The sequence below is a fragment of the Dermacentor silvarum genome, chromosome 8 (genome assembly GCF_013339745.2).
Source record: "Dermacentor silvarum isolate Dsil-2018 chromosome 8, BIME_Dsil_1.4, whole genome shotgun sequence".
Taxonomy (NCBI): domain Eukaryota; kingdom Metazoa; phylum Arthropoda; class Arachnida; order Ixodida; family Ixodidae; genus Dermacentor; species Dermacentor silvarum.
In genome coordinates this window covers 167,547,187-167,559,713 of record NC_051161.1, presented here as the reverse complement: position 1 = coordinate 167,559,713, position 12,527 = coordinate 167,547,187, and the positions used below count along the sequence as shown (strand labels likewise).

General features: G+C 41.6%; 1 long non-coding RNA gene across 1 annotated transcript; it reads left to right on the top strand.

The window, feature by feature from the left end:
* Positions 1 to 6,722: 6,722 nt before the first annotated feature.
* Positions 6,723 to 12,527, top strand: LOC125947478 (uncharacterized). Its single transcript, XR_007468326.1, has 4 exons — positions 6,723 to 6,833; positions 8,408 to 8,449; positions 9,307 to 9,492; positions 11,716 to 12,527. It is a non-coding gene; the product is annotated as an uncharacterized LOC125947478 (long non-coding RNA).

The following is a 12,527-nucleotide window of genomic DNA, read 5'->3' as shown; positions in this document are numbered from 1 at the left end:
TTTTCCTGGCTTGGCGTGTGACGGGTAAAAAGTGTTCGCTGACGCGTACGTTTTTATCTTTTAGTTGCCCGCGCATGGAAAGCACTTTCTCTTTATATTTATAATTGGAAAATTTCACAATAATTGGTCGGCACTTATTTGATACAAATGGCCCCAGGCGATGAGCGCGTTCAATTGAATCAGAAGAAAAACTGTCAGCAAGGCAGGTTATGATATTTTTGATGCGTGCTTCGGTTTGCGCCCAAGATTCATTGGAATCCGGAACGTCATAGAATAAAAGCTTGTTTCTTCTTCAACGGTCTTCCATTTCATTCAACCTTGATTGCAAAAGGTCGTTCTGCTTCGCCATTTTTTTCACCGAATCTTCTAGAATGACCATCTCTTTTTCTGCGTTTTCAAGTCTCGGCGTTTTCAGTTAGAGTGTGACAAGCCTTTGCTCGATACTGTGAATTTTCATCTCTATGTTTGACTGACTAGATTTGATAGCCTTTACGTCGGCTGCAAGCTCTGTGTGACACTTGGATGAGTGGATAGATCGCGCCTGCAGATCCTTTAAAAGACAGAAAATGATGGACATTTGTTCTGAAGGGTTATCTGGCAATGATTCTACATCAAGTGACGCTTGATTACGAGTGCTAGGGCCTGGGTTGGTTTCAATATCCCCAGAGCACAGGAGTAGAAAAAGCATTGAAAAGCATTCGCAGTCAATGGCATAGAGAACCCGTGGGCACGGGAGCAACAGAAGACAATGATTCTCAGTTTTATTAGTATGTAATAAGTACCTGTTACACACCTGGAAAGCGCAAAAGCGCCGAGCATGGAGCATGTTGCCGAAGTTCCTCTCGTGCCCACTAGAAGGACGGTCGTGCTGCAGGCTCTTTATAGTTTCGTGGAGGGTTGGTATCGTCGATGACGTTGGTGCGCGGAAGGTACTGCGCACCTAGGGTGACCAGCCAAAGACGAGGCCACCACCAGGCGTTGTGCGGTCTCCGAAAACGCTGACCAGCCGTGACGGGATAACAGGGTTCGCCGAAGCACCCACCGATGGCGAAAACCACAACGCAGCAGAGGCCAGGAGAACCTGGAAAGCGCAAAAGCGCCGAGCATTAAGCATGTTGCCGAAGTTGTATGAGTGCTTTCCAGCATTCCTGAGTGCTTGCATGGTAAGCGCGCGGCGAATCACTTCTGCGCTGGCCGCCGCTCACTTCGTCTCATAGCCTTACTTTAGCGCGAGCAACGAGCGATCTATTGAAAGCCCAATGTGAAAACCAGGCGCACACCAATCTGTGCTCGGAAATGGGAGCGCAAGCACGTAGCGAGTCGCATCAATTCAATCCAGAGGAAAGAGAAGGAGCAACGAGCGATCTGTTGAAAGCCTAGTGCGAAAACCAAGCGCATACGAATCTGTGCTCGGAAATGCTAGCGAAAGCACGTGGAGAGCCGCGCCAATCCAATCCAGAGGTAAAAAAAGAGGAGGGCGAGCGTCCCCTCGTGGTATAACGCGAAACGAATTAAACTACAAATTAGACTAATACACATTCAGTGTACATCTTTTAAACGTTAAAATGCTTATAGCCCACGTTACTGTGACTAATATTATTGTACTAAATGCATTTATTTTATAACTTGCTTGTGCCTGTAATGCACTCGGTGGAACGATAAACAAGTGAAAGAAGGCACGACCATGCACCGACCGTATGGTCACGTGAGCCCCAGTTTGTCGACCACCCATATGGCAACGCCCAAGAGATGACAGCCACCCAGAGTGAATCTAGATAAACCAATGAAACTGGAGCAGTGCCGACGGAAAAACTTTGTCTTGTTGCCATTAGTTCATTCATCTTGGAGCGTCGCCAGAGCTCGTGAAGATCCCGAGTTTCCCCAGACTCGGCACATTTGCATAGCACCCTTGGCATGCGCTTCGGACTCCCTGAGCATGCGCTACTTCTACTGCGGCGCCGCCGTCGCTAGAGAATGCACTCCGCGGAAGCCACGCATTCACGCTTTCTTTCTGAACAATGAGCGACGCAACCACTGGAAATTCTTCGTCTGCCTCTGGTGCTAAATGAGCTGCCCGAGCACCCTGTCGTTCAGTCAAATTCTTTTCCACAATATATCGCGATTTCAAAACACCTAAACAGATGCGCTCAAAATTTGCTAATTAGGGGTTATCGTAATCGCCGGTCATTTTTTTTTCTTGTGAACACTTCAAGTGATTTACGTTGATTGTTCTTCGTTGTGTATAAACTCGACACTACTATTACCTTAGCTAGCGATACATTTATGCTTTAGACTGAAACACCGAGTACAATCCTTTGTTTAATTATTAAAATTGTTTGTAGCAAATGAGTATTCGGTTCACAAATTAGGAAGATGGGAAAACGGTTTTCGAAGACAAAGTACCTAAAATCTTCAACTCTGCCCTTATAAAAATGACTATTGAAATGTTGTTGGCATATTGTTGAGGAATTGTTGACACAATATCCTTTCAATAATGTCTCAATAGTTATTGAACATACACAACAATACCTCAACAATAAAGTTGTTGAGCGCTTCACAACAGTAAAGTCATTGACTAATTGTTGTTGACATATTGTTGAATAATGTTGAGTACTATTGAGAATTTTTGAGCAATATTGACATTAAATACATATCTGAAACACACACATGTAGACGTGTATGTGTTTTACACATATATATATCGTTTTATTGTTCACTTAATCACCACTAAATATATAGAGTGTCACATAACTTGAACCAAATGCCTATCTCTCGAGTCGTAACTGGGGGAGCTTGTGGCAAGACGACGCTGCCGCAGGCATTCTGCTTCGTTTGCCCTAAATTCAGGGTCGGCGGCTCTTCGCTGACGTTTCGCCTGGGCTTCGGAAGCCGTCACGCTAGAATCAGCATGCTAGAATCGGACAAGCTTCGCTTACTAGAATCAGACGAAAAGCTTTGCTTACGTAAGATATGCCTTTGCTTACGTAAGATGCTTACGGCGACAAGCTTTGCTTTCAGATATATATTCGATGTCAATATTCCTCAACACTTCTCAATAATACTCAACATTATTCAACAATATGTCAACAACAATTAGTCAATGACTTTACTGTTGTGAAGCGCTCAACAACATTATTGTTGAGGTATTGTTGTGTACGTTCAATAGATATTGAGGCATTATTGAAAGGATATTGTGTCAACAATTCCTCAACAATATGCCAACAACATATCAATAGTCAGTACTCCATTTTCTCGACAGAGGAAGGGCTGTTAACTTTGTCTCTTTGGGTCCCACGTATGACAAGGGCAGTTCAAGGAAGCGTTAGAGGTACCCGTGCCCACAGGGGATACGTGCCATTGAGCTTGGACCCTTTCTGCACTGCCTCCAGGATCGGCCCACATGAAACGGGTGCCATTGATCTTGGACCGTTTCTGCACTGCCTCCAGGATCGGCCCACTTTATCTGCCCCTGTATCCATCTGCCTCTTGAACGTTGCTATTGGAAATGACAAAACTTCAGCGTAATAGAAGTTACAGCTTGAGTGATATTGTCAAGAAACATTGGGAAGAACTCGCAAGCAATATTTTTTGTAATTTGTTTGGAGAGTAACTAGCATGTGTAGTAAAGGGTTGGTGCCAGAGACCGCCTTTTTTCAGGTTTGACTGGTTGCTCGGATGACCTCGTTTTGTTCTCTCAACTTGTCATAGTGGTTTTTGATGTGTGGCAAAGCCAGTGTCAAGCAGACACCATTTACTATTTGTTTGCTCATATGTTTTGTTTATATCAAGTACAATGCATTGCATGTACGGCACGCTATATTGCACTCTACGTCCATGCCACAGTTGTTCTCGTGCCTACGGATGACAAAATTTCATTTTCAACTTGCCGGCATGTTCTCGTTTTGAATGCCCGGATAACAGCTTTGGCTTTTGTCTCAAGGTCACTTGAAGATCGCCGACAACGGGAGCTAAAAGCATTTCATGCTTAAAAGAGTAGGCAACCTTAAACTTTGACGTAGGTGTTTCTTTTTGGCACTCGCATCCCGGCGTTGGTGTTCTGTGCTTTGGTAAACAGTAATAAGTGATTTCTGATCAATTATAATTATTCTAGACACTTCAGTAACTCAACTTGAACTAAGATTATGCTTTGATATCATGTCTATAAAGAAACCGATGGATTTTGCACTGTACTACTTTGTTTCTTTTTTTCCTGATTTATTTTTAATCTGGTCTCAGCTAATTAGTTATAATTATCCCAGACACTTCAGCAAGTCAGCTTGCAACAAAACTTATGCTTTGATATCATATCTATAATGAAAGTCATGAATTCTGAACTGAACCATTTTTTTTCTATTTTTCTGATTTACTTGGATTGCATCCCCGGTCGTCTCAGCTAATTAATTCTAATTATTCCAGACACTTCAGTAAATCAACTTATAGCTAAACTTATGCTCGGATATCATATCTATAATGAAATTCGTGAATTTTGTACTGTACTATTTTTTTCGATTTATTTTCACCTCTTGATCATCTCAGGAGGTGAACCGAAGGTACTGTCCGAAGAGCAAATGGCACTCGACGCTCCTGCCACTAAAAACTCCCGATACAGCTTTCTATTGCTCAATACGTGCAACATAAAATTGATTTTCTTTCTTTTTCTTTTTTTTTCTAGCGTGAAAGAAGCCCGCGAATACACGCAAAATTGCCGCACAACTAGCCGCTCGAGGCACTATGCGTGTATTCGCGGGCTTCTTTCACGCTCGGAAAAACACTTTTATGTACCACGTATTGGGCAACAGAAAGCTGTATCGGCAGTTTTTCCTGTGGCTCTATAATTTTCTGATTGACACTTTTTAGCTAAATATAATATCTGAGAAGCTAATTATTTATTATTAATTGATTATTAATTATTAATTATAATGATTATCTAATTAGTTATCTAATGCAAAAAATTGAGTATCTGTAAGCGACGGCAAACAACATTACCTCGGTTCTGTCCAGCTACGTGGCATTTGCCTATATTTAACTGTCGGTGCAAGAAAGTTGGGACACCCTGTATATACTGGGTGTTCAAAATTATAGGCTTTACGAAAATTTTTAAAAATCGCTTGTAGCAGGTAGCATAATTCTTATAACTTAGCTTGGTTTTTCGAAGAAACGGACATTAGTAACACAAGAAATTAAAACTAATATTCTAATAATTAACAGAAAATTTACTAATGAACTTCTTAGTTAATTATTTTACGACACATATTGTAATATATGAATTGTAGCCGGTGATTTTGCAAGACGCATCCACCTAAAATGAATTTCCAGTATAACAGCAGTTTCGAGATATTATTGCCCAAAGTGTGGGACGAAATACATGGGCGTTTTAGTGACTTTAGTTAGTTACGTTTTAGTTATGTATAAAACAGCATTTTGGTAACAAAGTAAGTGTAACAACAGTGCATTTTTACGGCGAGTTTGATGGCGCATATCTCCAAACTGGTGTCATTCTGGAAATTCATTCCAAGTGGATACGCCTGAAAAGATCACCGGCTCAAATTCGTAAATCACAATATGTGTCGTAAAGTAATAAAATAAGAAGTTAATTAGTGATTTCTTCTTAATTAGGTGAATGTGTGTTTCGATTGCTCGTGCTACTAATGTCCGCCTCATCGATTAACCCAGCTCAATGATAAGAATTATGGTACCTGCCACAGGCGATTTCTAAATCTTCCGTAAGACTTAACAGTGACCACCCTATATATATATATATATATATATAGACACAAAATTGGAGCACAAGACAAACGTCCCAACAAGCAGTGACCAATGACCGATGATTGGACACCTCCTGGATTTCCATCGGCTTCTATTGTAAGTGGTCAGTGCCCTGTCTGTGTCAGAAAACGGCACTGCCTCCATGTTAAATATGGGCAAGATGGTGGTAAAATTAGTATGTAAGCATAATCAATACATATGTTTTTTAAAGAGTGCGTTTTGTTTAGTTGTTAGACCTTAGCGCACAATAAAATGAAACAAGTTTGGGTGATCTCTGCTACGTGGTGTCCATATTTTACATGAAAGCCTAGGTCTATTCTGTAACACGTAGAGACGGGGTGCTGGCCAGTGTGCTGGGAAACTGCTTGGCCACCACGCACAATCTACGCTGTTATACTTTGCCGGTAGCAAATCGTAGCGCAGAAGCACAGGTACAAATGTTTAATCAATGGGACGGCATGCTGTCTACCGTTCGTCATGATGTCAAACTAACAAGCACGAACACCGACAATTGTGTACGTTGCTGGTCCGTAGTTCATTTCGCGCCGGTTGCTTCACGTATTAAAATAAATATTTCTTTTTAATTCAAACGATTAAAACTGTGCGCGCACACAGGGCGCGACATCTGCGACGTTTGAATTTTGCACTATTTCCCGCGCGCTCCGTACGTGACCGGCCGGCGCACTGCGTTACCGCGATAAAGAAAATAGTTCCTCAAGGAAGCTAAGCATAAAATTTTCACACTCTTGCAAACAACAGAAATTGTTAAGAAATACCATTATATTACAATATTTGTTAATAAATATGGCAATTCACATCTATGAAAGCGTGGATTTGTATGCGCGTTTTTGTGTGAATGCGCGCTTGCGCTGTTGACTCTTTGGCGGATTCCGGAACTTTGTGCGTGCGGCGTATGTGTGCGGGTTGCGTGATGAGTTTGCTGCGTTTTCTGTACCCTTTGCCTCGCTGTGACATCTTTGGTATATTCCAACTTGTTGCTTGGTCTTTATGGGCTACACGGTGCCTCGAAGATCACCATGATCGCCTCCGACTCAGCCACATCGAAGGTGAGTGAGTGTTTCGAATTCCACTTGCTCGTTCAATGCGACGCTATCAGAAAAAGTGCGTACTTCAGTGCGTGTCTTCCACGCGCCTCTGTGCTCGTTTTCATTACTAGTACTATCCTTCCGTTGCGAGAATTGGTTGTGCAGCACTAGATTTGTGATATTGAGCATGAAGTTTTGTCCTGATTTAACTTCACAGCGCGCTTGCGGCGACGTAAAGCAGCTATGTGGAGCCAGCTAAAACAGGGCATGTTGTGTCACGGCCGGGCTCGACCGGCGCGCGCGCTCGCTTCTTGCGAACGCGCGCGCCAGTCGAGCCCGGCCGTGGTTGTGCGCGCCACGATGTTTGGTACGGTGTTCCAGCACCGATTGAAATTAGCCTTATTAATGAGCGCTCGTGCTTTGCCGTTTTTGTGGAAACAATGCGACGTGAAATAATCCGAACTGTTCTGTAATCAAGTATATTTCGTTCGCGCAACGCCGTCCATTGACGTGCATCTACTACATGGCGTGTCGGGATCGGCGAAAATATGCGCGGGGCGTTTTGCCGTTCTAATGTATTCTGCTGCGCTGTTCGCTTGAGGATCGAGTGCCCAGAGTCCGCTGACACGCCGTGCGGTAGACACGCGCTGTGGCGCGATAATAATAAAGAATTGCAATGGCGTATATGTGATTCTATGTGATAGATGAGATAAAAAAGGGCTGATGCCAGTGAATGCTGTGAAATCATCAGGTTATGTGTGGTTTGTTTTCCACCGGTACGCGCGCGGTGAACTTTTTTTTAACCATTATCTCCCTTCGACGCCATCGAGTACTTCGCGCTAACGCCTTCGCGTAGGCGCTCCATATTCACGGAAAAGGCAGATTCTGTGGGATGCTATGTTCTGCTTTAGTGGGATGAAACATTCAAAATAATGTCATCGTGTGAAGTTTCAGCCTTTGGCCCTTCAGTAACTGATTGATATAACTAAGTTCGAAAATCAGTAAAGGAACGAGATGCTTGGGCATATTTGCCGTGTCCTCCCACTGTGCTCCCAGTGGCATGTAAGCGTTATCGACAAATGTCAAAAATTAGCAAGGCTTTTTATGAGATAGAAGCAGACAGCTATGTCAAAAAGGTATTTTTGCTTTGAATTCACACACTAAAGAGGAGAGAGAGTTAAAGGGGAGCGTATCCTTGTGATCTAAATGACGCTTTGCCATAAGCTTGGAACAATGGTTTGTTGGTGGAGCAGTTCTGTGGAATACTTAGAGAGTAAGCAAAGTGCAGTAGCAGCAGTTAGACGGGGAGTAAAAAATGCAACACTGGTTTTATATGAACGAGCTACCTTTAAGATGTGGCCGCAACAGTTCATGCAGTAGATGAGCAAAAATAATTTTAAAATTTAGGAGAGAAATTAAAATTATATTATTTGCCCACCTCACACTGCCAGTGGCAAGAGCAGCCATGCTTTAATGTTTTCAATCAGTCATTTATATCCATCCATTTATGTCGGTCTAATCGTCCATGTAGATGTTTTGATTGTTGCTTTTCAGTTATCGTGGCGTCACATTTTAATACTGACATCTGTTTTCAGAATCAAAATGAGCCTGGAGACGCCACAGCCGGAATGCAAAAGGTGAATTCTTTGGCCATTCATCATCTAGCGTCACCATGATCAAATGCACTGTTGCCAGGAGAATGTATTGCTTGGAGGTATTCTCCTTAAGATTTAGTAAAAATGGTAGCATTAAGTGTCTCCTTTGCGATTTTGCATAGCCTTTGATTTGCGAGTCCATTCATTTACTTGATGAGGTGGATGAGGCACACCCTGTCTTTGTGTCTTATGTACACATTCAGCTGAGTAGGTCTGGGACACAGCAAGCGAATCTGATGTGTAGTGGTAATATCGCATTAACGTCGACAGTTATCTTCCTGTTTGAGCTGCTTGCTACTGCTGCTTGCCAACACAAGCAGCAGTTGCCCACGATGGCGTGGAAGAGGTTCATTGAAGAATGGCACATACTCTGAGTAACATACCCAGAGATCCAAGCAGGTCCATCAGATGGTTATTAACCCACTTCCCTTCTACATAGCAGCCCTACCCATTAGGCCATTGACCACCAAGTGACACAAATTGGCTGGAAAATAGTTAGACACCCGAAAGTATGTGAAGTATCCTAAAAATGCTACTTGCATTAAAGTTTTCAATGCTTCTGCCGGAAATAAATAAAGTTCTCTCTCTCTTTGGTTTACTTACTATTTTATTTTGTACTGGGTGAATCCTTGTTTTTCTGAAGCACATGGCATCCCAACAGCATAACAAGCTATGACATTAGCTTTAGTTGTTTTTATTAGTGACATTACTTGACATTTTAGGTCTGGAGCAGGCAGTATTTCTGTGATTTATTCGGAGTGTGGCTGTTGTGTAAATGTGCTTAAAATGCTTAAACTACCTCACTAATATTATTTACCTAAACGTGCCGTTTCACATAGGTTGGAGAGGTGCTCATTCAGATGATCCTGGCACAGCTTGCCATGGTGGACCAGGCAAGTTTGCAAGGGCCTTGATTCACCATGTGTTCACTGAGGAGAACCTCATGGGCCACTTACTTCTCGGAAACACCACCACGAATAGGCAAAAAGAGGCTCTTGGCCTTATCAGGGTCAACGCTGTTATAGGTAAGTACCGTACATCCTTTTACCCATTGCATTTTTGCCTTCACATTTTGTACTTGGAATTACCAGCTTGCTATTAGCACAACAAATGACTTTCAAGTAGCCTGTGTCTGCAACTACGTGCTACAATAGCCTACTATTTGGAATGAATGTTCATTTGATCTCAAGTCTCTAACGCCTCCATACTAAAGTGCTAAATTTTAAAAGCAGCCTTAACTGCCAGAAGTGATTGGTGGCTCCAACTGACAAAGTTAGGTGTATTTGCACATTAGTTGCACTACTTGACTGTCATTGCAATGAACAGTTGCAATGAAGCAACTACCAATCTGTAGTACCAATCTGTGAAGCTTGCTACCAATCTGTTGCTATAGCCGGTGTGCTTAAGTAGCCTGAAAGTGTTGTTATAGGAATTGTGGAGAAGCTATGCTCAAGTGCAGTTACTGCTCAACTCGAAGGACAGCACTTCCACCAAATTTCAGCAATTAAAATGGCCCTCCAGATTCTGTAACGCAAAACATAGTGGTTTCACCTATTTCAACAGACCACATTGAATTAAAGTTGCTCCTGTCTTGAAGGAGGTCCATGTGGTGGCAGACAGTAGCCTTTAAGCAGAATGAGCTTAAGTTACGGGGCATAATTGTTTGGTTGTTTCGATGAAAGCAACAATAGGAACAGTTGCCAAATTCGTTGTCAACATTGCTATGTTTAGAAATGTCCATTCATTCTAGGCACTCAACCAATTAGGATCCAATTTATCACATTGTATTCTAGGATGTGGAAAAAACAAAGGTATTTATTTGACTTTTCCTCACGTTCCCATAAAATGATCAGTACTCAATAGGCCCTTGGCAGCTACTATATAAAGCTTCTTACAGAACATGAGGCATGTCCACAGCTCCCACTCTGAAATAGTTGGAAATGTCTCCTGCTTTCTTAATTCAAGGACGCACTTGCCTGTTTTCAGCGTTATTATAAACCAGTGCTCAAGTTCTATGAGTTTAGATTTATCAAAGATTGAATGAGCTTTGTAGGTGTTCATGTTTAACCCTTTGAGGATCACATATTTTCTGGCAAACGTCCCCCAATTTAAGTGTTATATTTTTATTCTGGATCGTTCTTCAGAGTGACCTTTCGAGAAAAAAAATGGGTAAATAATTTTTTAGGTCACAAAGTGACAAAGATTTCTTATTGTCCACTGTTTTACACCATGTTTATTGTAGCATGCAGGGCAAACTAGCATAATCACATTTTTTAAATGTAATGACACTCACAAAACATTAAACTAGTTGAATACTCCCAAACTACTGCAGTGATGGGCACCATAGAATAAAGAGAAAGATCAGTTTTGGAAGAAGCCAAGGGGCAACAGCACAATCAGGATTTTTGTAGAAGTCGCAGAAGGTTACAGAATCTGTAATGTGATGCTTGGGGACACTTCATTCTTAAAAGGTATGCTTATTTATATGTTCTTTCGCCGCCTTATATTTATGGTCGTGACCACACGATTTGTTTCCACCACTCTACATGCATGGCAGTGACCCTCAAAGGATTAGCAGAGCCAGTCCACTTGCATATTTCTCTTGTAAGACTGAGCATTTCTTCGTATTTCTTCTTCGCATTTATTTGTGTTAGTGTAACCAGGTCTGCGTGCAACTGCAGTAAATCTTCGTTATAAGCAGTATTTTGTTTTCAGTAGACAGGCATAAGAATGGTCATCACGATGCGAGAAGTGCACTCCAGTAGCATATGAGCTTGTAAAACAAATTCAGATATACCACACTCAATTCTGGCCGCATAACCGTATTTCGAGCAACTCCTGCAAGGAAAAGTGCAATAAAGTGCTGCACATTTTGATTATGATTTTTGAGAGAACTAATTTTAGTTTCCAGCAGTCTACCTTTAAGTTTTTTCACCAACTGTATGAAGTCTTTTTTCCACCATTTTGTTCCTAAGCAAGCAACGTTCACATTTTCACACCAAGGATATTCATGAAGTTATTCTGCCACAGTGGGCTTTTCCTGTTTGCCTTCTGCATATTGTACTAAGTGGAGTCCTCCGGTGCCACTCCACTTTGAAAGCTGGTCATTCTCTAGAATTGAACTCGTGAAAACTTGGAATAAACAAAACAAATGAAACAGTTTCATTATAACAGGGCGTACTGTATATCGCACTTTTGCATGTGGAACATTGATCTTTAACGTCATGCTGTTTTTCCTTTCTTTACAGGCTTTACCTGTCACAAGTTTCCTGGGACAAACATGACCTACATTAAGAACACTCTGGCCTCACTTCTCGCAAGGGACCTGAAGTGTCCTGAAGAGCTCAAGTCTGTGGACAGTTCAAGTGTTGTGCACTTGCAGCCCTGAACATTTTTTTTATTATTATGTTTCTAGTCACCTGAAAAGCCCAGGTGGGATGGTTCAGACACAAGTACTGTGTTTTGATTAATAATTAATTGCACAAGTGTTGCGCTTTGTATTTTAGTACATTTTTACGTAAATCTTTAATATATTCCTACAAAAGCTAGTGTTTCTTGACTATTTTATTTCATAGGTATCTCGGGTCATTTCATACCAAGGCTGTTCCATGACGGCACACCATTTCAAGTTTGTTTGATAAAGTAAAAGTAGGCCCAGTGGGAAATTTTACAGAAAGTTAGGTTTCATACGTACACCGGAAAGTGGAATCTGTGCTATTGTCAGAGTGGTTCTGTTTAAGAAAAACTACATATTAACATATGTTTGTAGTAATGGTTTATTTTGCTATTTCAAAACAGTAAGAATTAAGTGTTAAAGTTTGCTTAAATTCAGAGTGCAACAACAGTTCTCGGGCAAGGCAGCGATGTGCTTTCTTTCATGTATGCATGAAATCTGATTTCTTGTAAATTCTTTCATTCCAACTTGTTTTGCGGCACTCAAAATTAAACAAAATTTCCTCATGCCAGTTTCATTTAAGGCTTCCAGCAGGTAACTAATGGCCACTGTGTATCAGATAAAAATCTTAAGTAGTCAAAGTGAATAAATCACTTGGTATGTAAT